Source organism: Prionailurus bengalensis, chromosome D2 (assembly GCF_016509475.1).
Source record: "Prionailurus bengalensis isolate Pbe53 chromosome D2, Fcat_Pben_1.1_paternal_pri, whole genome shotgun sequence".
Lineage (NCBI taxonomy): Eukaryota > Metazoa > Chordata > Mammalia > Carnivora > Felidae > Prionailurus > Prionailurus bengalensis.
In genome coordinates this window covers 12,753,570-12,781,264 of record NC_057351.1, presented here as the reverse complement: position 1 = coordinate 12,781,264, position 27,695 = coordinate 12,753,570, and the positions used below count along the sequence as shown (strand labels likewise).

General features: G+C 41.2%; 1 protein-coding gene across 2 annotated transcripts in view; it reads right to left on the bottom strand.

Moving 5' to 3' along the window:
* Positions 1–25,785, bottom strand: part of LYST (lysosomal trafficking regulator) — a 180,556-nt gene extending 154,771 nt beyond the window's left edge. For both annotated transcript variants that reach the window (XM_043596252.1, XM_043596253.1), the window contains exon 1: positions 25,697–25,785. The gene's annotated coding sequence lies outside the window, so the exon portion shown is untranslated. The remainder of the gene's footprint in view (positions 1–25,696) is intronic.
* Positions 25,786–27,695: the final 1,910 nt, after the last annotated feature.

Genomic DNA, 27,695 nt, shown 5'->3' with positions numbered 1-27,695 from the left:
GAAACAGTCCTGGAATGAAGCCTCACTACACCGTCCGTACCTGCTCCTGCTGCGTCCTGAACTACTAAAAATCATCTCGATATTTTGAACTCTAAAATTACAGAAGGGGAAGTTACTGATCAAGTTGTGAGCCTAAATATGGTATTTTATTAATTGCTTTGACTCTTACAAGGTGGAGCCATCAGAGATGTTATGTGTGATGCTATGGTGATTCCAGGTAACTCAGCACGGCCATTAGAAGTGGAAGCTGACAGGGGCGCCTGGGTGGCCTCGGCGGTTAAGTGTCCGACTTCAGCTCAGGTCATGGTCTCACAGTTCGTGGGTTCGAGCCCCACATCGGGCTCTGTGCTGACAGCTCGGAGCCTGGAGCCTGCTTCGGATTCTGTGTCTCCCTCTCTCTCTCTGCCCCTCCCCTGCTCATGCTCTGTCTCCCTCTCTCTCAAAAATAAATAAGCATTAAAAATTAAAAAAAAAAAAAAAAAACAGCGGAAGCTGACAGACAACTGGATCTGTCTGTTTTTCCCTGTTATCAGGGAACACTTCTAGGCCATGCTGAGGGACTTCTCTAATACTTGAAACTGATGGCTTCTTTATCTATATTTTACGCAGCCCAGCTTGGATATCCAGGGAGTTTCATTCTATCCAAGATTGTCACTCTATCAGCGGGCAGAGTCAGTTGTGCCCCCCACCTTCCTCTGCCCCCACGATCACACACACAGCTGCACTCCGACCTTTATCATCCTGTATTATACCGGAGGGCCATAAAGTCTGCAAATACAGCCTTGGAAACTAGATTGAAGATATCCTTAGGGCATTATAGGTATTTGCCTCTGTTTCCAAACTACATAAACACCCTGTAGTTACTTATGACTGTCTTACCCACTAGGTCATGAGTTCCTTAAGGCCAAGAACCCTGTCTTACTACTTTTTATACTTTATAGCTAAAACATCAAATTTAAAAATCATTATTAGTATCATATTCAACTTTTTTTAAACTTTAAGTTCATTTATTTATTTTGAGAGACAGAGAGCAAGTGAGTGAGTGAGCAGGGGTGGGGCAGAGAGAGAGAGAGAGAGAGAGAGAGGAGGAGAGAGAGAATTCCAAGCAGGCTCCATGCTGTCAGCACAGAGCCCGATGTGAGGCTTGAATTCATGAGCCATGAGATCATAACCTGAGCTGAAATTAAGAGTTGGATGCTCACCTGACTTAGCCACCCAGGCACCCTATCATATTCAACTTCTAATGCAACAATTTTTATAATGCCATAAATAAATAAAACTTTCTCCTAACAATATTATAAGAACTTTTATATTCTTAAAATAAATGAAAAGCATAGCAAAATACCTGTAATCACACAAAATAATGTTTCACCTCAGGAAAATAATGTTTCACTTCTTCTTTTCTTTTTTTTTCTTTTTTTAATGTTTATTTTTGAGGCAAAGGGAGAGGGAGGGGCATAGAGAGAGGGAGACAGAGGATCCAAAGTGGGCTCTGAGCTGACAGCAGACAGCTCGATGTGGGGCTTGAACTCACGAGCCATGAGAACATGACTTGAGCCGAAGCCGGACTCTTAACCAACTGAGCCACCTAGACGCCCGTAAGTTTCACTTTTTCTAATACAGTGACTGGTAAAGTGTAAAACACGAATGGCCGAATCAAAAAGCAAAAACCTGACAATGTATTAGCTATACCTCTTAGTTTTATTTCATCAGAAACTTCATCAATATGGCATTTACTTCAACAAATATTTATGGAACATTTACAACCTGCTGGCTCCTATTTTTGGCACTAGGAACAGTGCAAAAACAAAGTCCCTGCCCTCATGGATTCCAGTGAGATACAGACAGATGGAAAACAAACATATCGTAATGTCAGGCAGTGCTAAGTGTTACAAAAAAGTAAAGGAGTAAGGGTACAGAGCAACAGGAATGCTACTGTCATAGAGATTCCATAGCGATCAGGCTAAAGAGGTAATATCTGAGCTGAAGCCTGAACGAAGGAAGACAATGGGTCATGTGAGCATCTGGGGAAAGCAGTCCAGGACTCCGAGATTAGTTTCTGTTTGATGCACTGGATACTGAGTGCAAGAGAAGAAGGTAAAAATTATTACAAAGAGGGAGAAAAGCTACTCATTCCCACTTGCCAGGGACTGAAGTAAGGTGTGGAAAGGTGAAAAAGAAGTGTTCCCCTAGAACTGTTTCTCCTTAAGAATGGAAGTCTCCTTCCCGCCTGCCCCCCACCCCAAAAAGTCCACAAGACTTTTTAAGGCTGTGTGAAGAGCAGCACTGTTTAGTGATCGACAAGACAAACAGGACAGGAGGGTGGGAGGGAACATAAAGTTCTATTTTCGCTATGCTAAATCTGACAGGTGGCTTGAAAACCAAGTAGATATTTGGATACACCAAACTGGACTCCAGGTGGGGAGGCTGGAACTGGTGAATCAATTTGGGAGTTATCAGCATACGGAAGGATTTTAACAGGACGAGAAGGATGAAATAACCCAGAGCAGTGCTGTCCAACAGAACTTGCTGCAGTGACAGGACTGTGGCTAGTGGCCACACTATTGATCAGTGGGGAACAGAAAGTGAGTATAAATGAAGCGGAGAAGAGATTCTAAGGCTCAGCCCACGGGTTAGCATCCCCAAGTCGGGAAGCGGGGCAGGATCCAGCACAGGACACTGAGAAGGAGCAGCAGGTAGGGCAGGAGAAAAATAAGGAGAGCGGTGCCTCCCAGAAACCAGGTAAAGAAAGCTCGAAACAGGAAAGATTGATCAACTGTGTCAAATATTGCTGACAGGTTGAGTAAGATGAAGACTGGGTAATGACCACAGGATTTAGCAACGTGGAAGTTACTGAAACCCGTCAAAGAGTAGTCTCAGTGGAGTGGCAGAGGGTGGTGAGGAAACGGAGGCAAGGGGGTTAAGACAGCTGTTTTGGGAAGTTCTGCCCCTGGGTGGCAAGGAAATGGGTGGTAGCTTGAAGGGAACATGGGGTGGGGAGGTGGTGCTGTTTATTTGTTTTTTAATGAATGACATTATGGCACGTTTGTAAGCTGAGATACTATTATAGCATGTTTGCATAGCATGTTTCTCCAACAGGGGAAGGAAAAGAAAAGAAAAGCTAGAACGAGAGGAGGTAATTGCTGCAGCAGTGAGTAGGCAATATGAAGAGTATCTAGCACACAAGTGATAGGAACAGGGACGGTCCACGTAATGGAACAAAAAGGATGACAGTACGTGAGTACACGCAGGAAGATTAGCAGCTCTGGCAGGGAACAGACCAAGATTTGGGCGCTTTTGTTTCCTTGGTGAAACAAACTGCAAGGTTCCCGGCTGAGAGTGAGAAGTAGGAGGAGGTGTTAACCAATGAGTGGAACAGGGTCAAAACAGCAACCCCTAAGAGACTTCCCCCTAGGCTGCCATTAGTAACTAAGGCTGAGTTCTGGTGTTCAGTCCCTGGCCCTGTATTATGGTGCAATTCCCCAACACGTTCCCATGCACGGAATGATAGAATGGATGTCAAATACCGTTTGGGAGCCTAGATATATCACAGCCTCACCATCTCCTAACCTGTGCATGTGGCATCCCTGCCAAAAGCGGAAACTGGGCTACCTGGAATGAATTATTCCTAGAAAATCCCTGGAACCCTGACTGCTCATCTTTACCTTTTGTAAATATTGGAGACTCTTTTAAAATGATCTCTAGAATCTTCTGCGGAAGTAGCATCAAGCTCATCAAAATTTATGTTCATATATATATACACATGTATTTATGTTCATATATATACGTATGTACATATACATATATATGCATGTATATACACGTATATACATATATGTATATGTACGCATATATATATATATACAAATACCTACATACATAATTTTGGAACTTTAGTCCTCCACAGTCTTCTAACAGTTTTCAAATTCACCACAATGACTCAAAGATTACCAGTTTGTCAATGACATTAACACATTTTCTCAGAATCTGAACCTGAGATGTGACCTCATTTAGAGCAGCCAATGGTTCTGGTACAATCCCTCTCTAATCCTGGGCTTAAACTTTCTCCTATTATTATTCTTATATCCAGTCTTACTAGTCTATGTATAGATCATTCTTCATCATCAAAGAAGTCAGAAACACAACAGAAGCTGAGAATTTTCATTTACTCTCTGTATCCAATTATAGGGTCCGGGTTTTTGTGTATTTTTTTTAAATCTTTTTAAAACAGTGTGTGTATAGCTGACACACAATATTACATTAGTTTCAGGGATACAACATAGTGATTCAACATCTCTACACTTTATGCTGTGCTCACCACAAGTGTAGCTACTCTCTGGGGGTCAGTCTGTTTAAAAGAAAAAAAATCTATTATTTGCTTGCTGTTTTCATCTTCTACATATAAAATGTAAAAGGTCACCCTTAACCTCTTTCAAAACCTCAGCTCATTATTCTCTTAGAGTTGTACTCCATCCACCGCCGCCCCTTTTTCTGAGAGAGAGAGAAAGCGTGCACGTGTCCGTGATCGGGGCGGGGGGGGGGGGAAGGGGTGGGAGGTGCAGGGGGGCAGAGAGAGAGAATCCTAAGCAGGCTCCACGCCCAGTAAGAAGCCCAATGCAGGGCTCAATCTCACGACCCTGAGATCACGACCTGAGCTGAAATCAAGAGTCAGACACTTAACGGACTGAGGCACCCCGGCATCCCTGTATTCTCTTGTTATACGTGAGATCTGTACCTACATCTACATATCCTTCTTTCCCTCTTCTACACGTATTATTTTAAAATAGGAGTTCATCTGGCCACTTTACCTCTCTTTTCTTCACATTATCTCCAGTGGTTCAGTAAAAACTCTGCCTATGGCCACCTTACAACCACCTTCCCTTCTGGAGACTATATGCATGGCATCTTATCTATCTTTTCTTTGAAAAAAGAGAAGTACTTCTAATTCTCTAAATTCCAGCTTTGACCCATATTCCTCTTCCTGTTTTTTTTACTGCTCCATTTAGCTCCCATTTACTAAAACACCCACTCTGTGCTAGGCACTAAGAATGCAAAATGTGAAAGTAATTCCGTCTCTGCGCCTAAGAAGGTCCCATTACGGTGGCAAAGGCGAACCAATACACAGGTACTGTATACCGATGAGGGGACACTGAGCCCAATTTGAGTGGTCAGGGAAGCTTCATGATGGACACAATCTTTCAGTAAAAGTTGAGCATGTAAAGGGAGAAAGAAAAGGGCGGCAGAAAGGCATTACAGACAGAAAGAGCAGCTCAAGTCAAGTCCCTGAGAGAATTACGGTTAAGTGTGGTAATAAAATACAAAATGAGAAGCAGGAAAACAAGGATGGAGAGAGCAGGGACCAAGGGTGAACAAAAGGACCTCCTGGTGGGCTCAGAGCTCGGCAGAAGTTGAAAACCATGAACGCTGGGTAGTGTCACTTTTCTCAGATGTTTGCGATTCTCCCGCAGGGCTTAGCTGCTTGGATCTAACAGTAGATAACACAGATTGTGTCGCTGACAGAGAGATGGGAGTTTGGGTGGGTGAGGCGGCAGAAGTGAAGGGGAAAGGGAATCAAGGGTACAAGTGAGACAACAATCCATACAGTCAAAACTGGGCTGTAGACCGGGTAGGAAAGAGAAAGAGGCCAGGTAGATGCTGACATACAAGCTGAAATACAGGCAACCCACGTCTATGAGATTAAAGAATAAAAAATGAGGGAATTAAGGATATAGGAATTTTGGAATTTTTAGATTTCTGAAACAAGCAGTTCCAGATCATAACATCAGCCAGAGTGTGACCCTGCACGCAGGTGTCTGAAATGCAAGTTAAGGTCACTGCAGTTAAGTAACCATGAGGCTGGATCATGGTTAGCTCTTAAATAAAAGTTCCTTGGAGACAGAGATTTTGTCTGCTGCATTTACTGCAAAATCGACAGCATCTAGCACAGTATGTGGCACAACCTTTTGTTCAATTTCTTAAATGAACATCATGGATTTCTCCCAGGATTCCCATTATTTTCACCTGTCTAAGGAGCCCTCATTGTGGGTCAAAATTAGGCTCGGAGTTATCAGCTCCCCTGACTATTTCCTTAACCTTCTGGAAATGAAACAGTCAATAAAGTAAGTCAATAGCAGCCCTGCTTTTACTGAGTGAGACTTCCCACAGACATTTGGACAGCTGACTATGATATCTCAGCTCTGTTCTGGTTCTGTGATTAATTTCCACAACCTATTATCCAAAAGATCACAGAATTAAGCCATCACCGTCAGTCTTTTGGATTCTGACATAGTCACTTCCTTGACGTACAGTATAAAACTACTACACCTCCCCCCTACACCAAGTCATTACCACAGATATTCTTCAGTTTTAGGCATTTTTTAGTACCTTGTCATTTCTGTTTTAGTCAGTGCTACCAATAACATTACATTTACCACTGAAAATAAAATCTCACGCTCAACAATAGGACAAGAAAGGCTCTCTAGGTCACCAAGTTGCCTCCCTAAGAACCATCAAACCTATCACTAATTCATTCATTCATTCATTCATTCATTCATAAATTCAACCAAAATTTATTTCTTATTCAATAAATACTTACTAATCTGCTTACTCATTATATTTCCCTAGTTCTAAATCTGTTCTGAATAGTCAAACAGTCAGCATTGTGACAGTGGTGAAAATAAAGGCAGGACATTGGGAATCTAGCAAGTACTAGCCGCAACACAGAGCTGTGTCAAGTTTGGCTTCCTTTTCCATAAAATGTCTGTCCCACAGAATTACTGTGTGGATCTTCAAAGATTATATAACATCAGGAAACGTTCTTGGTAAACGCTACAGCTCTTTAAATGCTCAGCGCTAGGTGAACAGCAGAGAGTGCCATCTGCAGGAAGAAAAAGATCATCGCCACCTGTCCTCAGAACTGTGTATGGAAATGTTGATGTTCTGCTCTATGACCATATAGTTTCCAAGGAAGCACTGAAAATAAAAGTAGGGAGTACCTGTCTTGTGACTTTTATAGAAAAGGAAAAGAGGAAAAAGACAAGAAAAAAGTTTATAATAATGAACTTTATTCTCATAGCCTCATTAGAAATCACACATTTTCCTTGGGAAATGGTAACATTTGAAGGACTCAATTCCTAACTTTAACCAAATGCCAAAATCCTGGTAAATTTATCTTTATTTTTTTATTATTAAAAAATTTTTTTGGGGGGCGCCTGGGTGGCGCAGTCGGTTAAGCGTCCGACTTCAGCCAGGCCACGATCTCGCGGTCCGGGAGTTCGAGCCCCACGTCGGGCTCTGGGCTGATGGCTCAGAGCCTGGAGCCTGTTTCCGATTCTGTGTCTCCCTCTCTCTCTGCCCCTCCCCCGTTCATGCTCTGTCTCTCTCTGTCCCAAAAATAAATAAAACGTTGAAAAAAAAATTTTTTTTTAATTTTTTTTATGTTTATTCATTTTTTAAATTTTTTTTTCCTCTCTCTGTCCCAAAAATAAATAAAACGTTGAAAAAAAAAATTTTTTTTTTTAAAAATTTTTTTATGTTTATTCTTTTTTTTTTAATTTTTTTTTCAACGTTTTATTTATTTTTGGGACAGAGAGAGACAGAGCATGAACAGGGGAGGGGCAGAGAGAGAGGGAGACACAGAATCGGAAGCAGGCTCCAGGCTCTGAGCCATCAGCCCAGAGCCCGACGCGGGGCTCGAACTCACGGACCGCGAGATCGTGACCTGGCTGAAGTCGGACGCTTAACCGACTGCGCCACCCAGGCGCCCCTGTTTATTCATTTTTGAAAGACAGAGAGAGACAGAGCACAAGCAGGGGTGGGGTGGAGAGACAGGAGGACACAGAATCTGAAGCAGGCTCCAGGCTCTGAGCTGTCAGCACAGAGCCCAACGTGGGGCTCGAACTCACGAACCATGAGATCATGACCTGAGCCGAAGTCAGACGCTCAACTGACTGGGTCACCCAGGCGCCCCTGGTAAATTCATTTTTAAAATAATATTAAGTGCTTGCCTAAATTTCCTAATTATAATAGTATTAGGGAAATTCCCATTGGAAAGAATATCTTAAAACATTTCTTTTAAAATGTTTATTTATTTATTTTTCAGAGAGAGAGACAGAGACAGAGACAGAGTAGGAGCACAGGAGGTCAGAGAGAGAGGGAGACACAGAGTCTGAAGCAGGCTCCAGGTTCTGAACTGTCAGCACAGAGCCCGATGTGGGGCTCGAACCCACAAACCACGAGATCATGACCTGAGCTGAAGTCGGATGCTTAACCAACTGAGCCACCCAGGCACCCCAGAAAGAATACTTTTAGAAATGTATTATGTACCAAGAAGGAGGAGACTGCTATCAATCACAGGATTATTGTAAGGATTGACTACAATACTATACAGAATAATAAATATTCAGTGAATTCTTTTGAATCAGAACTTGCCACTATTTGAAGCAAACTTTTGAAAATAAAGGCTGGTTGTTATGGACTATTATTCATGCTAAATCCTATCTCTCCAGAGTTCAATATATATTGACTAGAGACTGATCAGTGACTTTCTCAAAGATCTCACATATTCTTTGTAACAAATCACTAAATCTAAAAACCCTTAGGAGAAAAATTTGATAACACTATACTATTTCATAAGTGACATAAATAAAGGTATGAATATGAATATGTTAGAATCATACATTTTCACAATGGCAGAAAAGTTTAGACATCATATTATCCAACCACATTCCACAGTTAACAAAAACTGAGGCTCACAGGTCCACAGTCCCATGGTTAGGTCCCATGACAGTTGTCTTGGGAGTTACATGATATGTTTAGAGCTAATTAAGTAGAACGAAAATAACCAAGTTTATTAACCAAGACGTGACCTTTCTCCTTCTGTCAGGTCAATTAAAAATTAGACAATGGGCAAAGAAGTTTCCTTAACACCAAATACTATCTCTGAATGTTATCCGGAACTTTTACTCAAGTCTGCTAGGTTTCAATCTACACACCTGGAAACATGCTTCAAGAACCTCTCTACAAACTTCTGTTTGTTGCACTAAGTGCAAATGCAACTAGACAGTAATCCTGCCTCTGTGTCCTATGCTGTGGCCTTCCACCAGTCAAATATCCTGCCACCCCAAACTTCTCAAGGTATTCTATAGCTTCGTGTTATCTTTTTGCATATGCTTCCACATTTCTCTTTTACATCAAGAAGTAAATGAACTGGAGAAAAAAAAACCCCACAAAACTCTGCTCCTCCTAGAAAGAAGTATTCACATTTTAACAAGAAGTAACACCTTCAGCTCTAACTGGAGTTACAAAGTACGAGACGCATTAGTCACAGAAGTCAGCTCTGATGTAGATGTTCCATATTAAAAACATAGGACTACACTAATCCTTAACCAATAAATGTGTGTGGGGGGGGGGAAGGGGGAAGAACAGTTGTACTGTTCCTACTTTTATTCTGTATTATGCATTTATGTATTTGTATTATAGAATGCAAAAATGTGCTGAAGTAATTTCAATTTATGTACAATTGCTTAGCCTGATTTAAAAAACTCAATAAAATGAAAATGGCAGTGGTGTGGGGGCAACAGGTGGAAATCTAAGCAGTGGCCCCAGAAAAATGAACATACTATTTTTTTTTTCACATTTCAGGAGTCGACAAACACCCACCTATTCCCCTCCCCCTCTCTAAGCCCACGAAGTCTTGGTTAACACTCTCCATCGTGGCTGCCTGGACACCTATAACTGGCCCAGAGAGAAGTCATCATGGCCCCTCATTCGACAAAGCTGGCCTGGGTACAACACAGCAAGGCAGAAGTTTGAAGTAAATTGAGAGGAAGCCACACCAAAATGTACCGAAGTTAAGCCCTTCCACAAACAGTTCATTTTCCCTACAACAAACAAATGGGGAACCAGATATCTCAGAAGAACCTGGGTTTGATCCTGAGCACCATAAAAGAATGGCGATTGAGACACTGTAGTTATAGTGAGGTGGCAATAAGAAGAACTACAAAGACTCATCAGGGTAAATCATCTCCTGCCGCTTCACACCCGCCTAGGAGGAATGTGCTAGAAGTTTTACACCAAATGGCTCATACATCTTGAAATCACATCTCTGGATTTTTATAGAATAATGAGAATGATGGTGATGATACAGCTAACATCTAAAACAACTACGAGACATGAGGCACTACTGTAAGCACACTACTATAGTAGCTGGTTTATTCCTCATAAGGATGTCGTAAGTACAATTCTCTCCCCACTTGTCACATGTCACAAACTGAAGCACTGTGAGGTTAAGCAACTGCTTCAGGCCACACAGCTACTAAGCGTCAGAGGCAGGATACAGACTCAGGCACTCTCTGGATTCTGCATACAAATTTCTATTCTCCCAAGCAAACATCAACTCCTCCCTCCAACAAACCAGCTCTTCCTTCCTCACTCCTATTTCAGTTGATGGGCTCTACCCAGTTACTCAGGGAGAAACCAGAATAGCATTTCATGTGGGGCCCAGTCAGTTCCTCCGTTTGACAGCTTTGCTGGTTTACCTCTGCATCTGCTACTTGCTAACTCTATGACCCTGGCTTACTTGGCTTCCTCTAAGTCTCAGTCTTATCTAAGGGCATGTAAAATTGCTGCGAATATTCATTCATTCATTCATTCATTCATTCATTCAAGCTTGTGCATGCAAATGGGAGAGGGGTAAGGGAGAAGGAGAGGGAGAATCCCAAGCAGACTCCACACTCAGCGCAGAGCCCAAGGCGGGGCTTGAGCTCACAACTGTGAGATCATGACCTGAGCTGAAATAAAGAGTCAGATGTTCAACTAACTGAGCCACCCAGCCACCCCTGCTGTGAATATTTTTTATTAATTTAAATTCAAGGTCGCTGACACACAGTGTAGTATTGGTTTCAGGAGTATCCTGTTGTGAATATTTAAATTACATGGGATAACTCACATAAGATGCGTTGCATGGGGAGGGGCAGACTGTAGGAAGATCAATAATTATTAGTGATTATGATCATTACCTTGAATGCCTGGATGCCGGAGCATCCACAGGCCCTCATCCCCTCTCTCACTTGTAATACTGACAACCTCTTAATTGGTTACTCTGCCTGGTCTACTTTCCATCCAATCCAAATTCTACAACTGCTAAAAATGTCATTCACGTTTCCTAAAATAATAAATGACACTCCAATTCCTGGGGAATAAGTTCCCGACTCCTTATTATCGTGCTATGTCATTCCCTCCACCATCTAACCTTTCTAATCTCTCGGCACATCTCAGAACACGTTCCAGCACCCCATAACTCCTCCTAAGGGTGCTCAATGTCTCAACACTATTTCACTAATGTTTCTTGGCATGTTGTTGCTGCTGCAGAAATTCCTATTCATTCCCAGTTCATTACTTTCAACATGCCTCTTAAGACTCACCGCCTTGTGTTAACGGTATTGTATTGTTTCTTTCCAAACAAGATTATACTCCCCTTAAGAAGGAAAATCAGGTCTCATTTGTTTAGAAAAAAAATTTTTTTGCCTAATACAGTGCCACAGATAGTAAGAGCTCAACAAACAAACACCAATTCATTTGATACTAACTTTGATAGAAAACATTTTAACATTCAAATTCCTTTAGGAAATTTTCCCACAACTTAAACTCTGAGAAATAAATAGCCACATTTACAAAAGCCTTTTTCTGTTCGATAGCAGGCATTTAAGGTACTGAGGAAAGTGCTACAGAAACACGTAAAAAACGCTACCAAAAAAAATTTTTTTTTTAATTTTTTTTTCAACGTTTATTTATTTTTGGGACAGAGAGAGACAGAGCATGAACGGGGGAGGGGCAGAGAGAGAGAGGGAGACACAGAATCGGAAACAGGCTCCAGGCTCCGAGCCATCAGGCCAGAGCCCGACGCGGGGCTCGAACTCACGGACCGCGAGATCGTGACCTGGCTGAAGTCGGACGCTTAACCGACTGCGCCACCCAGGCGCCCCAACTACCAAAATTTTTTTAGATTAAAAACAAAAAACTTTAGCAATAAAATCTTGGATGTTTATTCTTCCTATTTTAAAGATTATAATGCAGAGGACACAGTTTAAAAGTTCTTTAAAGTCAATTTTAGAAATAACGGTTTTCCATATCTCCTAAAGAAACAATAAAAACCCAGATTGGGATCTTATGCTAAATGTGAAATGAAAATAATAAAAATATTTTATATAGCAGCACCATGATCACCAGTTTTTAATATTTGTCTTGTATAAGGTAAAAGATTCTGCAAATTGTTTCAGAAATACTGAACACAGATATACAGAAGCTGTAAAGACACCACGTAAGTGTGCATGGCCATAGTTTCCTCTTATTCCTTCATAATTCTTATAGACACAGTGAAAATTAGCTTCCCTTCTAAAAACAACTTGGTTGAGGCAGTCAATTACAGACAAATGTGTTCACTGTTACAAAACGTGGCACATCAAGAAAGATTAGCAGTGAGATCAAGTTGAGACCCAGCTGCTTACTCTGCCACTCTCTAACCACCCATGAAGATGGATAGACAGATAGTAGGAGAGAAGGTACTGAGAGTGACAGAGAACAGAAATAAAAAAGGAGTATACATTAAGCAAATGCATTTCAACTTCAAACTATGCTTAATATTTTTTTCTACTACATTGAGTATCATCACAATTTAGTTTCTACCACTGTGGTAAACACGTAGACGCATGTAAAGAAGAGGGGTTAAAGTTATAAATGGATTACATACTGAAAACCAAATGCAATCACTTTTTATAGTATATCAGACATCTTTTGGTTAGGAGATTACTTTCATAAAGTGCATTAAAATGTTCAAGGGGTTGGCAGTATAGTCTAAAGAATACTACACTAAAAACCAAGAGACTTCAGGTTTTCTGGTTTTGCCTCAAACACTCTTTAGAATCTTAGGCAAATGTTTAACCTTTCTGATCCCCATTTTTCTCATACATATTAAAACAAAAACAGGGGCACCTGGGTGGCTCAGTTGGTTAAGTGTCCGTCTCTTGATCTCGGCTCAGATCATGACCTCACAGTTCATGAGATCTGCCCTCACATCAGGCTCTGCACTGACAGCACAGAGCCTGCTTGGGATTCTCTCTCTCCCTTTCTCTCTGCCCCTCCCCCGCTCATGTGCACACACATGAGCATACATGCTCTCTCAAAATAAATAAAAATAAAATAAATAAAAACAAAAACAAAACAGATGATTTCTAATTATCTTTTGGGCTGTGAACTTCCATGACAGTATAGTATGCAGAAAACAGAAATATAGTAATAGTAATATAGTAACAGTAAGCATCAAAGTTAATTTAAAATCAAAATTACACATTCTAAATGTTTCCTTAAATTGTGCATAATCAAGTTTTGTCAAAACTACATTACTGGGATTCTATTTTTAAAAATAAAGTGTAGGGGCGCCTGGGTGGCGCAGTCGGTTAAGCGTCCGACTTCAGCCAGGTCCCGATCTCGCGGTCCGTGAGTTCGAGCCCCGCGTCGGGCTCTGGGCTGATGGCTCGGAGCCTGGAGCCTGTTTCCGATTCTGTGTCTCCCTCTCTCTCTCTGCCCCTCCCCCGTTCATGCTCTGTCTCTCTCTGTCCCAAAAATAAATAAATAAACGTTAAAAAAAAAAAATTTTTTTTTTAAAAATAAAGTGTAGAGAAAACGAATATGCTTCAGTTGTATGGAACATATGACTTCAGAAATATTCTCCGGGGGTGCTTGGGTGGCTCAGTCAGTTAAGCACCTGACTCTTGATTTCAGCTCAGGTCATGATCTGGCAGTTCATGAGGTCGAGCCCTGCACTGGGCTCTGTGCTAATAGCACGGAACCTGCTTGAGATTCTCTCTCTGCCCCTCCCCACGTTCTCTCTCTCTCTCAAAATAAATAAATAAACTTAAAAGAGAAAAAAAGAAATTTTCTCCAAAATATTTAAATAAGGCTAACAGAAAAAACTTAAAGAACAGTTACCATCTTTGGAAGCATCATTAACGAGGAAATCCAGAAGACAGTAAAGGATTTTAATCTTTAATAAACTCTAAGTTACAATGCATTTAAGATCCAGTAAAGTCTAGACAAGTAAATATTAAAAAGTAGTATAAACGCAAGCTGATAGAAAGACACAGCTGTTCTGCAAGTTACACCCGTAAAACCTCCCTTTACCATCGACCAGGATACACTGAACTGTATATTTCAATGAATCAATACCCAGAAGGAGTAACAATGAGTGATTTTATGAACAGATAAATGTTTTGTTGCCCTTTCAAATAAGCCACATTAATATAATAAAAGAGGAAATCATTCTTACCATTGTTTTAATTTCACACCCATCCAAACTCAGTATAATAATTACACTGTTGAAATAATACGGACGCAATTACAATTATTATTATTCCATCTAAGGAACTCAGACAAATGAACCTACAGAACTAATTAAAATTCTATTGTACCAAATCACATTTTGATCAGAGCAATCTTAAAGATCGAAGAGAAAGAAGAAAGGAAAAAATTAATATACTACTATTGCTCTTTAAAAGTTCATAATACTCAAATGAGCATATAGAATTGATTTCACTTATGATAAATAAATTACTAAAAACAACACACTCAGCCAAAACCCAAATGCTACCACAGATAATTTAAATATATTTAACTAAAATATATTTCCACTAAGCAAAGACACAGTTAACTTTGAAACAGTTAAACGTAAGAACAAATTCCTAAAAAAATAGCAAATCCATCCCAACAACTATCTTGGGGATTGGACATGGTTAAACCATGCCAAAAAAAGCAGGCGTAAAAATAGAGAAAAAACAGAAGCACCTGGGTGGCTCAGTCGGTTAAGTGTCCGACTTTGGCTCAGGTCATGATCTTGCTGTTCATGGGTTAGAGCCCCGTGTCGTGCTCTGTGCTGGCAGCTCAGAGCCTGGAGCCTGCTTCAGATTCTGTATCTCCCTCTCTCTCTGCCCCTCTCCCACTTAAACTCCGTCTCTCTCTCTCAAAAATAAACATTAAAAAAAATTTTTTTTTAAGTAGAGAAAAAATAGGGGTGCCTGGGTGGCTTAGTTGGTTAAGCATCTGACTTCGGCTTAGGTCATGATCTCACAGTTCATGGGTTTGAACCCTGCATCGGGCTCTGGGCTGACAGCTCAGAGCCTGGAGCCTGCTTCAGATTCTGTGTGTGTGTCTCTCTCTCTCTGCCCCCCTCTCCAGCTTGTGTTCTTCCTCTCTCTCAAAAATAAATAAAATAGGGGCACCTGGGTGGCTCAGTTGGTTAAGCATCCGCCTTTGGCTTGGGTCATGGTCTCGTGGTTCGTGAGTTTGAGCCCCACCATCGGGCTCTGGTGCAGAACCTGCTTGGGATCCTCTCTCCCCCCTCTCTCTCTACCTCTACCCTGTTTGCACTCTCTCTCTCAAAATAAATAAACTTAAGTAATCAAAACAGTATGGTACTGGCACAAAAATAGACACATCAGTAGAAGAGAATAGAGAGCCCAGAATAAACCCATTTATATAGAACCACAAAATACCCTGAAAAGCCAAAGCAATCTATTTTTTTTAGTGTTTTTAAAAATTTTAATTCCAGTATAGGGGGTACAACAAAGGGGTACATGAATCCCTTTAAATTAGTTAGGCAAAGCAATCTTGAGAAAGAACATAGCTGGAGGTATCACAATCTCACATTTCAGCATATACTACAAAGCTATAGTAATCAAAACAGTATGGTACTGGCACAAAAATAGACACATCAGTAGAAGAGAATAGAGAGCCCAGAATAAACCCATGCCTACACAGTCAATTAATCTATGACAAAAGAGGCAAGAAAATACAATGGGAAAAAGACAGTCTTACGAGTTTCTTATACTATATGTGGAAATAAGTTCAAAAGGGATTAAAGACCTAAATGAAACCATAATACCTAAAACCATAAAAATCCCAGAAAAGAGCTCAGGCAGTAATGTGTCTGACACCGGTCACAGAAACATTTTTCTAGATATATCTCCTAAGGAAAAAAAAAAAAGGCAAAATTAAAACTATTGGGGACTACACCAAAAAAAAAGTTTCTGCCCAGTGAGGGAAGCCATCCAAAAAACAAAAAAGCAACCAAAGAAATGGCAGAGATACTTGCAATGATATATCTGAAAAGGGGTTAACAGTGAAAATATATAAAGAACTTATATGAATCAACACCAAAAAAGAAATAATCTGATTAAAAATGGCTAGAGGGCCTGAATACACATTTTTCCAAAGAAGCCATACAAACAGCCAACAGACACATGAAAAGATGCTCAACATTGTTAATCATCAGAAAAATGCAAATCTGGGGCACCTGTGTGGCTCAGGTAGTTAAGTGTCCAGCTCTTGGCTTCTGCCCAGGTCACGATCTTGCGGTTTCATGAGTTCGAGTCCTGTGATGGGGCTCTGCATTGGCAGTGCAGAGCCTGCTTGGGATTCTCTGTCTCCCTCTCTCTGACTCTCCCCACCCCCCGCCCCCACCTCTCTCTCTCTCTCTCTCTCTCTCTCTCTCTCTCTCAATAAATAAATACACTTAAAAAAAAAAGATGCAAATCAAAACCACGATACAATATCATCTTACAACTGTCAGAATGACTAGAATCAAAATGGCAAGGAATAATAAGTGTTGGTGAGGATGTAGAGAGAAAGGAATCCTTGTGCACTGCTGGTGAGAATGTAAACTTGCATGGCTGCTATGGAAAAGAGTAAGGAGGTTCCTCAACATATTAAAAACAGAACTACCATATTATCCAGTAATTCCTTTACTAGGTATTTACCCAAAGAAAATGAAAACACTAATCAAAAAGATACATGCACCCCTATGTTTACTGCAGTATTATTTACAAGAGGCAAGATGTGGAAACAACCCAGGGGTTCATCATTAGATGAATGGATAAACAAGATGTGATATGCATATACAATGGAATATTATTCAACCATAAAAAAGAATGAAATCTTGCCATTTGCAACAACAGGATGGAGCTAGAGTATAATGCTAAGTGAAAAAACTCAGAGAAAAACAAATACCATATGATTTCACTCATGTGGAATTTAAGAAACAAAACAAATGAGCAATGGGGGAAAAAGAGAAAGAGACAAACCAAGAAACAGACTCTTTTTTTTTAAATGTTTATTTATTTTTGAGAGAGAGAGAGAGAGAGAGAGAATGAGAATGTGAGTGGGGGAGGGGCAGAGAGAGACAGACAGACAGACAAAGAACACCAACCAGTCTCCTCACTGTCACTGCAGAGCCCAGAGTGTGTCTCAAACTCACGAACTGTGAAATCATGACCTGAACCGAAATCAAGAGTCGGACGCTTAACTGACTGAGCCACTCAGGTGGCTCAAGAAACAGACTGAACTATAGAGAACAAACTGATGGTTACCAGACGTGGGTGGGTGGGTGGGGGGTTGGGTGAAATAGGTAATGAGGATTACACATGCACTTCTCATGATGAACACTAGAGTAACGTATAGAATTGATGAATCATTTTATTGTATGCCTGAAACTAATATAACACTATGTTAATTATATTTCAAAAATAAGGAAAGAAAGACAAACAAAAACCAAAAAGGAAGAGGAAAGAACATTGATATTTCTCAGTATTTATCAAATGACTTCAAAAATTGTCCCAAATATATATAACGTAAAATATATGTAAATGATATATATACATACATAATATTACATTAAATATAATTTTATATACCTTAATATTCTCAAGTACCATAAAAGAGAAATATTACTGTTATGATTTTAGACAGTTGAAATATCCAGAGATAGTCAAGAATGATAGCCAGGAAATTGGATAAGGTATTCCCAGAAACCACATTTTTATGGTCTGGAAGTCTATATTCTTTTTGGCTTCTTAAAGAGAAGAGACTTCTTAAAAAGAGACTTTGCAAAAGAGATATCTTAAAACAAAGTTCAACTTTCCAAGAAGGGCTTGGAATAATTTAATAAAAATAGTAAAATAGTAAAAATAATATTACAACATGTTGTGATTTTCCAGTAAGATGCGAAGAGCATTTTGTTCATCTATCACATTAAATCCATACATTAAGACCTCTATTTTACTTATTTAGAAAGTTAGTCTTCTACAACCTGTCAAGTCAAAGAATGGAAGGAGAAGATGCCTCAGCAACAAGAAAGTAGCCTGAATAAAAATCTAGCAGGTTGTAGGAGATGCAGTTCTGGACTCAGAGTCAGACTGAGGCTCGGTGCCTCCACCTGTGTGCCAGCATCCCTAGATCTTTGATTCCCCGTGTAAAAAATGAGAAGGTGGAATGAGATTATCTCTTGTTGCTTTTCAAGCTCTAAAACGTTGCGTTGACAGTGTTTGCGAGATGGGTTAATGTTGTATCTAGCAAAAGAAACTTTGGTCCAAGAACTTGATAAAAATTAATCGATGAAAATTATAAAAATCATTAGTGTTATGGGATCAGGAATCCTGAACGAATAAACTTTATGCGCATGCTTCCCGCTCCCTCCAAAAACTGTAGAGAAAAAACAGAATCCTAGAGTTAGTCCACAACCTAGATGCCACTTTTCACTATTTCACCAAATTAGGAATTCTCTCTCTTCTTCCTACCTATTCCAGGTTCTGATGAATTGTAGTTATTACAAAGTTTGTCTTACTTGATTTACAATGTAGCTTCCTCTTACTTTCACTCTTCTCATTACAACAAAATTACTGACCTTACTAGGAGGCATTGGTTGGAAATCCAGCTCTCTCCTAGTTTTCAACCCCTCGTCTCCACTGACTTCTTCACTGTCTAAAATAAATAAATAGAAGTACAAATACAAATATAAATATAAGTATCCGGATATATCCTGTTGATACCCTTGTCTTTCAAGATTCCTCAAGGGTAATCTATACTTGAAGCAGTCCTCCTGCCTCGCCTCGGCTCACCTCTCTGTGCACTGCAGTCTGACTTGCGCTCACACTTCTCTACCAAAACTACTCAGGCCAAGATCAACAATAATCTTCTAATTGCCAAATCCAACCCAATGGACACATTCCAGTCCTTATCTTCTTTGACCTCTGAGGAACATAAAGCAAATGAGACTATTAATCATCCACTCTTAAATCTCTCTTCTTTCTGGATTTGTGAGATGACAAATCTTTTCTGGTTTTCCTTCTACCCTTCTGACCACTCCTCCTCAGTCTCCTTAGCTGGATTCTTCTTTGCCAGCTCCTTCATGTTGGGGAGCCTCTGGATCCTGTCCTATTCCTCACTTCCCATTCTTTGTGTTCTCTTTTGATGATCTCATCCACTTCTAAGGTTTCTAGTACCACCTATATGCTAATGGATTCCAACTCTTCATAGAGAGATGAATCCAGAACTTCCTTCAGATCCCCTGACTCTTCTAGAACAAGACGTACCCAGAACATGTCTGGGCAGTATTACAGGGCTGGAGAGAATAATCTCAGGCTAGTAAGCCCCATTCATGTCCCTCTAACTTAGGGCTCAATTTGTTCATTCTCAACATCCACAGCCCTTTTCCAAGATGATAGCTCCTCCTGTTACATATCACAGATATGACTACCCATCTTGATTTGCCTAGGACAGCCCTAGTTTATGCCTGCTGTCCCAGGGTAACTATTAATGACACTCTTTTCATTTTCAAAATAACACGTATTTGGTCAATAAATTATATGATGACCCTACCTGCCCACCTATCCTTTCTGATTTTTCATACGCAACTAGATGAGTGCTTCTTCCTCCCTGGACACTTCACTCCCTAGCTTTAGGAACCCTAGTTCTGTTGTGAAGAAATGTCCCTGTATCCTCTACCTTTACACAAGAGGAGCATTTAATCTTCTCCTCTTAATAAATCACTATATACACCCAGATCCCAGGCCAGGAAGACAAGTCGGTATTATTCTGGTTATCATCTGGTTCTCAAAGTGACTTGTGCATCACTATTACCCATTTTATCTACTCCTAAGGCTAAATTATAGCTATATTTATAGTTGTCAACTACTGACTTTGAGTCTTTCGTCTCCATTTATTGAGAACTTTGTTACAAAAGTCCTGTCTTCCTCTCCACACAAGATCTGTTGTTTCTGAGGGCTTCATTATCCATAAGAAAAAATAATCTAATCCCAACATACTAGGATTTAGAGCTCTTTGATTTCCTCTTCTTCAATGACCCCTACTTTGGAGAAGAACAGCATAGTGTATTAAGTGGGCATAAGGGCTTTGGGGCCAGAAAGAATCAGGTACTTCCTAGTTGTGTACCTTTGGGAAAGTTACTTTACTTCACCGAGCACCCATTTCTTCATTTGTAAAATAGAGTCCCTAATATGTGCCTCAAGGGATAGTTGTGAAAAATAAGTATGATAAACTATGCAAAGCATTTAGTATAGTGACGAGTATACAGCAGTACTTGATAAATTGTAGTTTTATTAATATTATGATCACTGCATAAGCACTATTAATCTTGGCTACCCATCATCACTGGCCATACTTTGACCCTTATCATCACTTGCAACTGTTATGACTCTAGAATCTTAAAGTTAGGACCTCACATCACATGCCTATTTTTCCATCTCTAGTACTCCTTTACTTCCATTAATCCTACAGCTTACTCATTGAAATTCCTACCCTCTTTGTTCTCCACATTTATCAGCTCCATCTTGGCTTGGCTGTCTTCTTCAATCAAGCAGGATACCTACCTATGGTTCAGCTCTTCAATTAGCAACTTCATTAGCACCCTCAGTTCCTTGACTCTGTACCACCCCCTTCCAGGTTCTACATCACAACCCCCCTTCCACTCCCCATCCAGATTTAGTCTAACCAAACATTTTCTGCACTGTTATGGAGAACTGCTGGAGAAAACTGCTTAACCATTCTGATTGGCTGCTCTACTCATTTGTGATTTCAAGGGTGTTTATCACTATTCAGTAATTAGGTTAGTGGTCCCTGGCCAAGTCCCTTTTCCCATCACAACAGTAACTCTTCCCATGAAATGTACCCCAATCCATGCTCTTCCTCCTCAATTTCAGCACATAACCTGATTCCCACAGAGACAAGAGATGCTATATTATATTATGTATCTAGTCTCTATTTCCTTTTTTTTCTTTTTTTTTTTTTAATACTAGGAAGATACATCACTGCTCTTCTACAGGGTAGCCCTTTCACCTGTGCTCTTGTTCCCAACCCTTCCATTTCTGCTGAGGTTATGTCTGATTATCTTCTTTCTCTTGTGACTTCAATTTTTTTGTGACTTCAATTTTCTTTCCTCTTCAATGGACTCTATCATTCCACTAAAGTTCCTTGGCTCTTTTATCTTTAAAGAAAAATAAACCTTCCCCAATGCCATCTCCCAGCTCAAGCTTCCCCACTGTCCTCCCTTCCTTACCAAAAGTATTTGAAAGGATATGTCTACTGAATGAATGAAGCCTTTTTTATTTGGGTTAGACTTTTCTTCTGAGCTCCAGACCTATATATTTTGAAAATTCTAATTATACCTGACTCTGTTCCAACAAAGAAAACAACTAGTCTCACCAAACTGATGTGAACTGATGAATTTCACATCTCCAAATCTGTTCCACCACCTATATTTTCAAAATGAAGATCAATTACCAGCATTACCATCCACCCAGTCAGACAGTCTAGAATCCCCAAAGCCCACTTTGATTCCTCCCTTTCTTTTACTCCGTATCTAGGCAAGTCCTTTCTAACATCTCCCACATCTGTCCCCTTTGTGTCTTCCCAGGGCTCCTACCATTGAGGACTCCCCATCTGACACTACTTGACAAGGATTTTGTGAGAGTTAAATAAAATAATAAATGGGAACGCAATTTGTAAGATGTGAGGTGCTTAAAAAGATTATTTAATACTATCATATCTTTGACAAAGTGAGCAAGAGGTTAATATGACTTGTTCTTAAAAAACTCACTCTGGGTCTTAATAATCAGTGCTGTGTTTTCTAATCACAGATTACAAAGCATCTGCTTGGCAATCTGGTCTATAATTTTTCTAGGAATCATTTAGTGTCAAAATGTTCAATGTATAGTTTCTAAGCTTCACTTTCCCCTACCTCATTTTTCAATTTGAAATATGTGATTCTTCAGGTTTCTGGCAAAAATCTTCTATCCTCTTTACCTTTTAAAGATGAATTGTATCAACATTTTCTAAGTATGCACAGTAGTCTTATCATTCATCCATTTCTTCCACTCATTTAAAGTAGCTAGAAGTTCTCTTATTTCCTCACACATTTTGAGTTTCAATTTCAAGGAATCACATTTGAATGGAACAATGACAAGCCTTTAGGAAAACCGTTTGATTCCTTTCTTGATTAATTAAGATGATCATACTTTAAGCACTACTTTTTCATATTGTTAAAAAAGATTTTTCTTTTTTTTTTTTTTTCTTCCCCACAATTAGACCTGAAAACCATTCAAAGTTTCAAAATGTATCAGGTCTCTCTCACTTACTATAAATCAAGGCCAGGAGAATTAAGAGAAAGAAAGACAAATACCAGTGAGAAACAATAGCAAAAGAAAGCAGTATCAAAGAACATATGGTGTTCCCATGGACTGTTTATAATTAGTTATTAATATGACATCTTTTTATGTACTTTCAGAATATATTTAGGTTGAAAATCCATTTAAATATATTAGTTTATAGCCTGGGTTCTTTTTTCGGAGGAGGGGGTACCAAATTACTTTATTCGAAGGAATGATACAAATAAAAGAAGTAGATGTCTTGGTACAACTTAGAGAAAAGGGAAAGGTAACCCGAACAGTCATGTACTTGTAGCCTGGTTCTTAAGGGAAGGCATAGACCTTAAACTCTAGAATCCTGATATATTTTGGATACAAGTTTTACAGGCCAAATTCTATGGCTCCAAATACTGCATAATTTGATGAAAAGATCTCCGTTTAACATGTGATGGCCCATTTATTTCAAGCCATCTTTAATGAAACAAAAGAATTAGGATAATCCCTGTATATTACTGACTTATTAATAAAGTATTAAAAATACAGGTCATTTCCATTGTAATTTCACAAAGGGCCAAGTGAAGCCACGTTTGATAACAAGATTTCTGAGACTTAAAAAAATTCTTGAACTTAAGCCAGGCATCTAAACATAATTTGGGAAAAGCTTAGTCATTTGAGGTGTTCAAGTTAAACACAGCAACAAACTAAAAAGGTACTCTGAAATTCTAGATTATACGGCTTTCTCTACAAATGAAACTAACAAACAGATGCTCTGAGTGCAAGCAAATAAAAGCAAAGCTACATTTCGTGAAAAGAATGAATAAGTTGGTCCAAAAGAGCTAAAAAGAAAAGGAGTCTGAAAAAGGTTGGCAGTTCATGGGTGAAATACTAAACCCCTGTTAAAGTCAAGATAATGTGAAAAGTGTCTTCAATACAAAGTTACCAGAATCTACTACCAATAATCTCTACTTGGATGTCTCATTTTGTGGTCTTCTAACCAACTCCTAACCCACTGCCCATCTCATAAACCTCATCTCAGTACCTGTCTACTGCATCTTTGCACTCACTTAGGACAAAAACTGTAGTTGTCTTTAAGTCTCCTGTTGAGTCTATCCTCAATTCGGCCAGAAATCAACCACTCCACCGATTCTACTCTGGTCCAAATGATAACCATCCATGGCCTGAATTATGGCAGGAGTCCCTGAGCTGATATCTCTGCTTCTACCCTCTCCTTCATCCAAAGTCTATTCTTCATCCAGCCACCAGAGTGACCCTTGTAAAAGTCTCATTATATCTCTTCTTTATTCAGAGGGATGAGTCCTTTTCTCACTCAGAGTGTAAGACCAAGCCCGTGCAAAGGCCTACAAGACCTCACCCAACCTGATTTCCCATTCCCACTCACCTGATTTCATCTCTTACTAGAGATGATCTCTTACTTTGCTCACTGCACCAGAGCCAAATCTGACTTTGAGCTGTCCACAAACATGCCCAGTACACGCCTGCCTCAAAGCTTTTGCAAGTGCCTTTCCGTCTACTTGAACACGCTTCCCCTAGAGAGGGGTACGGATTACCGTCTCCTTTCCGGTCTTGGGCTCAGACGCCACGTTCTCTAGGCAGTCTTCCCTGACTACCCCTAGTTAAAACCCTTTTCCAGTTCCTGATCTCTCCCTCTTCCCTGCTTTTTCTCTCTAGTCCTTGACACCGAATGACATAGCACATATTTTATTATCTGAGATCCCCCACTAGAATGTAAGCTCCATGAAGGAGGGGATATTTATGTGTTCAGAAAACTCTGACACACAGTCCATGCTCAATAAATATATACTAAATTTATAGATCATTTTATGGCTTACACACTGCTTTCATGTAAATTAAATTATATAGTAACTCATTTTCTCCTAATTCTTGTCTCCAAATTCTCAATCTTTAGGCAGTAACAATATGAAGGACAGCCAAGAGTTATTAAAAAAAAAAGTTGCTGACTACTTGTAAAGCTCTTTAAAACAGATACCCCGTATTAATAACTACATCTATAAAATGAAAGCTCATTGTCAACATCTTTATTAGCATAAGGTTTCTGGGTGTGGAAGTTTAAAGTAACAGCAGATCAGCCAAGAATCATCAGGAAGGAAAGCCCAATTCAGTTTGTCCTATCAATTTGTTAAACAAACCCTAGGAAAAATGCGGGTTGAATTCAATGTTCAAGGAAACGTTGGTCCCTATTAACACCCACGTACTCAACACAGGATGCAACTCCCTTAAAATTTTCTATCTGCTTAAAACAAACCTCATCAACTGCCAAGTGCTGTCACTGGGTGTGTATGGTCCGTTGAGCATCTAGGGAATGTTTGGTTTGGTTTGGTTTCGCACGATAAGAATTAAGGCTAGAGGGACGGTTCTTAAAGCCTCTGGCCTTATCCCCGCCACTACTAAACAACTCGTTGACCTCCACGCTGTGGTGCCAGGGTCTTCCTGGGTTATTTCCCGAACAGTTTAATCCTGCCAGAGACCAAGAGGCATCTCAGCCAAGGCTCCAATGATGCCGGAGACAGACGGCAGATGTCTCAGAGGATCCTCTGGAGAGTCTCTCGCCCCGGCAAAGGGTGTCACAGGCATAAGAAAAGCAGCAGACCAAGGCACACGGGGGAGATGACAGATGGGTGAGGACCGCGGGACAGGAGCTCAAGGAGCGACTGCAAGGGTGGTGGCGCGGAAACTGTCAACTCCCGTCCCCGACCTGCCAGTCTGGGCCCGGTCGGGGTGGAGGCAGTGCCACCGCACAGGACAATAAATACAATCAAGCTAGCAGCAAATCGCCGCCAGCCTACTCGACCTCCGCCCCTCCGTGCGCCGGCAAATAAAGTTGGTGGCGGGTGGCCGCTTGCAAGGGTCCAGGGGGGCCGGGAGGAGCTCCCGCCCGCCGCTCAGCTGCTGTCAGAGGCTGCCCGGGCGCGGGGGGCGGGGGGAGACATCTCGGAGACCCGGAGCCAGAGAGGACGCCTGAAGACGGGCTTGGGGCCGGGTCCCCAGCGCCCTCAGCCGGGTGGCGGCGACCCCCAGACCCCCGCGACCGCCGCCACCCCAAACCGCCTTCCCTCCAGGCCACGGATGGTATCCGGGAGCCCAAGCCCTCTGCCGGCGTCGTCGGCGCCCAGCGGCCGCCTTTACCTGCTCTCTGGCTGCAGCCGCCGCCGCGGCGCCCTTCCACTCACCGGGAGAATCCCGAGTCGTCGTCGCTGTCGCTGCCGCTGCCGCCGCCGCCGCTGCCACTGCCGCCGCCGCGAACTCTCCACCCCCGCCCCCTCAGGTAACCCAGGAAACCGGGAACACCACCCCCTCCCTTCCCCCGTCCGGACCCAGACCCACTCTCCTGCGCGTGCGCGCTTGCCCCTCCTGGCGCGCCCCGAGCCCCGCCCCTCGCTGGTAGGGCACCGTCGGCGTCGCAGGCGTGACGCGTGGAGCCACCGAGCCAATAGGGAAGGGAGGAGGGCGGGCCGAGCCTCAGGGCGGGAGGGACGGGGGGGTGGGGCTTGGGGTTTCTCCCGGTGCTGGGGAGGTTTGCCTCCGTTCTCACCCTGCTGGTGCGTCGCGAGGCTGGCTTTGTCAGACCCAGGAGAGAGCGACCATCGTTTGAAAAGCGTCTAGCACTTGCGCAGCGTCCGCTTCCTCCATTCAACACAGACACTCGTTCTGTCCTCCTTGTGTGGGTTCAGAGGATGGGGGCTGCAAGAAGAAATATGGGAAGGGGTTGAGAGAGGGAGGAAAGGTTACCCGAGAAGCCGCCTAGCCTTCCTTTAGGGCCTGGAAAAAGCCATTTTGCAAAGGTAACGGTACGCTTCTTTTCAAAAAACGAAGCCACTGTTGAAGTAATTCAGCACAAATGTGTATTTTTCAATTTAGCTCTCTTCAAACACATTTGTGTAGTGTGTGCGTACTGTCTACATTCTATACCTTAAAATAGCAGTGCCTCCAGCAGGTGGGAGCTGTAGGGTTAACACAGCATGTTTTGGCTGTATCACTGAGTGCCTGGGCCAGCACATGGCTGGTAGGCTGCTGCCGCCAGCAGTTTGGCGTTTTAGAGGACATCCCTGCTCACCACCCAGTCACCGTGACAGCCTTTGTGCGGAATGTTAGAGGTACTGGGGAAGATGGTGAACCGGATTCAAGTCTTACCTAATAATACAAATTACAAGCAAATAGTCTACAAATTGGCAGTGATTGCTTTAGAATCAACAACTCCTGTGATTTTTGCACAGGAATCAAGAACTGGAAATATTCAGGATGTTATGTCTTAGGGAAGTAACTAGTTGATCAGTGATGTGGTTGGAAGTAGCTCTTGGGGAAAATTCTGCACTTTAAAAGATCTCCCCACTGAAGTTCAACCTTTAACAGTTCGTACCTTTGGGCAGAGGTTGCCCACTTCCTCTGGCAATCCTTTAGAATGAATACTCCAAGGATGGGCAACATACAAAGTCACTAACAAATTAGTGAAAGATATGTCTTAGCGAAATCACCACTCATTTAACAAATAATGAGCACCTACTATGTGCTAGGTACCGTGCTAGGTGCTGGAGATACTTTGGTGAGTTTCCCTGAACTAAAAGAGGAAGAGGAAGCCAAACTTGACCTGTTTCACAGTTTTACCTAACAGTGAACCCACGCTTATTTTCACATCTACTTTTACCCGCTCATCTTAAAAACACCTCTTTTTTTTTAATGGACAAAGAAGTCATAGAAATAATAAGTAACAATCCAGTTTCTGTTTCTCTTGAATGTAAGATAATAGGCGATCATGATTTTATTAAAGCCAAACAGAACGAAACACTTTGTGTTACAACGGTACCCAGTTGGCCCTCAAAGTATTATTTATTTGTAAAAGGCACAAGGTAATGTCATTTGTGTCTACTCTTTTCTCTGTGTATCTGTGTACTAACTTTGTTCAAAAGTATCTAAGAACCTAAGGATGCCTGGATGGCTCAGTGGGTCAAGCATCTGACTCGTGGTTTCAGTTCTGGTCATGATATTATGGTTTTGTGAGTTCAAACCCCAGGTTATTGGGATTCTCTGTCTCCTTTCTCTCTGACTCTGACCCTCCCCTATTCACGCTGTCTCTGTCTCTCTCAAAAATAAATAAACTTTAAAAAATTAAAAATAAAGAGTATCTTAGAATCTAGATATTAAGCATACATAATTAGATAAACTTAGTTCAAA